The sequence below is a fragment of the Dipodomys merriami genome, unplaced genomic scaffold (genome assembly GCF_024711535.1).
Source record: "Dipodomys merriami isolate MVZ:Mamm:240054 unplaced genomic scaffold, mDipMer1.0.p SCAF_1398, whole genome shotgun sequence".
NCBI lineage: Eukaryota > Metazoa > Chordata > Mammalia > Rodentia > Heteromyidae > Dipodomys > Dipodomys merriami.
The window spans coordinates 165,194-170,142 of record NW_027202713.1 but is presented as its reverse complement, the minus strand read 5'-3'; positions in this window follow the sequence as shown (position 1 = coordinate 170,142).

Below are 4,949 nucleotides of genomic sequence, written 5' to 3'. Positions count from 1 at the left end.
TCATTTTAATTATGAATTTGATTTTATAACTGTATTTCTCCACCCTTCATGTGCTCATTAATGTGCCTTTCAGCACTTGATTCAACTCCCACATATGAATACTCAATTCTGGGTGCTTATTTTGTTGGGCTGTGAGTTAGCTTTTCTAAAAAAATACAGTGTAGTTCTTAAAGAGAAACTTCTCTGAAGAGGAAAGAAGGATGGCCAGTAGACACATGAAGAAATGCTCAACCTCCCTAGCCATAAAAGAAATGCAAGTCAAAACAACATTGAGATACCACCTCACTCCAGATAGAATGGCTATAATCAAGAACTCTAATAACAACAGATGCTGGAGGGGATGTGGACAGAAGGGAACCTTACTGCATTATTGGTGGGAGTGTAAACTTGTTCAACCACCTTGCAAAGTAGTATGGAGGTTCCTCAAAAGACTCCACATAGAGCTCCCCTAAGACCCAGCAATCCCCCTTTTAGTCACTTAACGAAATGACCACAAACAAGACCATACTAAAACTACCAACACAACTATGTTTATTGCAACATTATTTACCATAGCTAAGAAATGGAACCAACCAAGATGCCCACAGTAGATGAATGGTCAAGAAAATATGGTATATATACACAATAGAATTCTATGCCTCCTTCAGAAAGAAAGGCATTGCCCCATTTGTTAGGAAATGAAACGACTTGAACAAAATTATATTAAGTGAAATAAGCCAGGCCCAAAGAAACCTAGATCCCATGGTTTCCCTTATTTGCAATAACTAGTATATTTCTGAGACAAGCACAAAAGCTCAGATAAGTTGATGTTAGGTGAAATGAACCCCAAGATAAGTGTTTAAATGGTTTTTCTTTCTTGCTATTGTTTCTACCATATTTATAACATGATTTATTTGTTGTTTCGTATGTTCCTCCCTCACGTTTGAACCCCTGCTTTCATTCTATTTGATGTTGGTATAATTTGAGGAAGGGAAGGGAAAAAATCCAAATCATTTAAATAGGGATACAGGTGGATACATTACAACAATGAGATGTAGAATTAGTTATGTTGAAATGAGAACTTTACAACTTTGGCTGGGGGGAGGGGCAGTGAGTGGGAGATGGGAAGGGATGGCAAGGGGAATTAAAGGAGGAGGCTACCGTGCTTGATAAGAAATATACTCATTACATTGCCCATGTAATTGTAACCCCTCTGTACGGTATTTTCACACACAAAAAAAGAATTATTGGTATAATTTGAAAATATATTTGAGTAATAAATAGAATAGAAAAAATATTAATTCACTTTTTTATCACTACATATCTTTTTGTCTAAACATAAATCCCAGACTTAAACTAAGGGCCTAGAATAAGCAAAATGGTTTCTAGATCATTTCTTTCCACAGAAGATGACAGCAGCAGAAGGAAAACCGATCCACAACCTGCAGAAGGAAGAAAGAGTTTAATGTCTCCTTAATTCTTAGGTTTCCATGCTCAATGAGGAATCCTCAGTACAGAGGACAGTTTAAGGAACTAACAGTTCCTGTGCTGTTCCTCATAGGAAGCAGACACCAGTCTCCCATCATGCTTGAATGATTATCTTGGCTGTGTTCTGAGAGGGTCCAGGAGGACTCTGTCATGGTCACTGGAGACTCAGAATTGCTCTCTAAGACAATGACATAGAAGAAAGTGGTCACAAGACCTCAGTCTGGGTTTTGTCAGGTTTAGATGATTCGTAACAGGCTCTGATGCCTTCTGACTAAGAATGTGAATGTATCATGAGGTTCCAGTACAAGAATTTATCATGACATGTGTTAGCTTGCACCATTTCCTAATGAAAGCCAACAAAATATAATGCCCTCTGGGCATATTCTCATCAATATTTATTAGTTTAAAAGTTATAAAATCAAGTTGATGATGAGGAAAAAACCCAGATAAAAACAAAATTTCAGGGGCATTTACAAAAATGTTGTTCTGTACATATCAAATATGACAAATTATTAAAACTTAATGAAGCTGCGTAAGTTATATTGATTTCTTTTGTTCTACTATTGCAAATTTCTTTTACATTTCAACTCCTTAATAAAAAGAAGCTAGGCCAAGCACTACCAGTGACTCACATCTAGCTGTAACTCTAGCTATTTAGAAGGATTTGACCTGAGGAAAGTGGATTTAAGTTTACCCCAGGTAGGAAAATCTGTGAAACTTTAATCTCCAATTAACAGTTCAAATTCCAGAAGTGGAAGTTTGGTTCAAGTTGTAGAGTGTCAGCCTTGACTAAAAAAAGCTAAAGGTCAGCTCCTTGAGTTCAAGTCCCAGTATACACACACACACACACACACACACACACACACACACACACACACACACACACACACACACACACACACACACACACAATCTACCTCAAAAATAACCAGTGACCAGGAAACAGAAACAAGATAATAATTTTCTTTATTTTCTTTCGTTTTTGCCCCCTCCTTTGTTTCCTCTTCCCACCCCTTCCCACCAGCCCCCCCTCTCCGTAAGACCCCCCCACTGGCCAAAGTTGTAAATTTCATTTTTCGACATAACGATTTGTACATCTCATTGTTGGAATGGGCCCACCTGTACACCTATTAAACAATTGTTTTTTCCCTTCCCCTCCACAAATTATACCTACATCATATACAGTGAAAGCAGGGTTTATACCATGAGGGAGGCACATACAAAGCAACAAAGAAATCATCTTATAAGTATGTTAGAATCAATTGCATGAAAGCAAAAACATTTGAATCCTTATCTTCAGGTTCATTTCACCTAACATCAACTTATCTCACCTTTTTGCTTGTCTTAGACATATTTGTCATTTTTTTTCATTTATTTCTCTTTGGGAAGGTAAAGGGGGCAGAGAAATGGAGGCACAAAAGATGAACATATGGAGCAGTGGTACTCAGTTGAGACTATGTTGAAAGTGCACTATGCAACTTGTTGGTGGGGAAGTGTGAAGACTCAGGGTCTATGTTGAAGGGGCAGAATGATGCAGGCTTCAGCCTCAGGATTATCTGAGGACTGTGTTTGGGATTAGGAAAGCTCTTGGTATGCCGGGCTAGAGAAGGAAAATGTTTTCTCTCCCTATCTCAAAACACATGTCATAGACTCCTGGGAGCTGAGGAAGTAGATGTTCTGGCTGCTTAAGCATAGATGAACAGCTGGTCAAGCATTTTCCTGAGATTGGAGAAGTGGTTTGAGCTTGTTCTAAAATAGTTTAGATAATAATATATCAAGATATTGTCTCATAGGTCAAATAAAAATGTATCTGTTGAAATTTTTTGTATGAATGTCTTCTGACCAAATCTTGGCAAAGATCATGCTTGCTTGTCTTTAAATACCCACTAATAATAAATCACAGCATGCAGTGACAATTGTTCTTTGCACTCTGCATCCCCTATGTCCTTTTGATTTCACGACCCTTATCCAGGGACCCCAACGCACTAGACGTTGACAGGGAAGTAGAGGAAAACTGGAAGAGACGAAAGGAAAGGGTGATATTGTCCACAAAGAAATGCACTCATGGAAATAGATCTGTGGCTCAAGATGAGTGCGATTCTTCAGCGAAAGGGCTCAGGGACAGTGCCCATGCCCTGGGTTCAAGCCTCATGACTGACTATAACAAAAATAAAGACAAAAGAAATGTAGTCATTACCTCACTTATGTAACAAAGCTCTCTACATCACAATATTAATAAAATAATAATAATAAGGAAGTTAATTAAAAAAACAAATCAGTGGGAGAGAAAAACTGAGAGAGCAAGGGATGGGCTGATATTTCCAAAAAGAAATATACTCATACCTAAATTATATGACTATAACCTCTGTTTAAATCATCTTTATAATAACAATATAAAAGAAAAAAAACAGAAATAGTGCTGGAGGCATAACTCACATGGAATAAGTTCAGACTAATATGTAATAGCAAGTTCAAATCCCATTATCAATTTCCTCTTCAAAAATGGTTCTTCTCATCACTTTTATTTCCCTAGCTTATGAGAGGGGGTGTAAGCAGTTAAAGAGTGAGGAATAAGTCATACATACAGGAGAAATTTAATCTATCAGGCAGAGAACAGTACCTGTAAAGAGCAGTACAAGCTAGAATACATGTTGACTAGAACACATGCTGACGCCATGATTTCTGAAATTAAAAAAAAAAAAACCATAGTTGAATTTGAATACAGGCTGCACTGTATACTAGCTGGGGATGGAAAGTTAACTAAAGTCTCTGGACTTCAAATTCTTCATAGGTAAAGTGAGCATAACAATACTTATCTCACAGGATTATGAGACCTGGATGTCATCAAACATGGAGCAGGTTGTGTGTTAGTTGTGTGTGCAACACTCAAACCCTGCTGGGGGGGGGGGTATAAAATGGCATGATGTTTACCATATTACTTAACAGTTATACAACAACTACTACAGGCTCACACCTGTAATCCTACTTAAAAAAGAGGCTGACACCTGAGGATCTTGTTTCTAAGTCAGCCTGGACAGAAAGTGGATGAGACTCATCTCCAATGACTTCTAAAAAGGCTGGAGGTGGATCTTTGGTTCAAGTGGTAGAGTGCTAGACTTGAGCATAAACCTCAGGAACAGTGCCGAGGCCCTGAGTTCAAGCCCTAGGGCCCGCACACACACACACACACACACACACACACACACACACACACACACACACACACACAAATTGTTGGCTTTGTGGACAAGGACTTGCTGGGTAGCTCAGGCTGCTCTTTAACTTAAATCCTCCTGGGTACTGGGATTACAGGTATGTCTAACATACTTGAATTCACTCAGAATAAAATTCATTCAAATTCATGATGATACTATGGCTTAAAGCTGTTCACACTAATTTTCAAGTATACAAAATATAAATAATATAGGTGGATATGGTACTATGCTACCACATGGTAATTCCAGCCATTACTCAGGAACCTG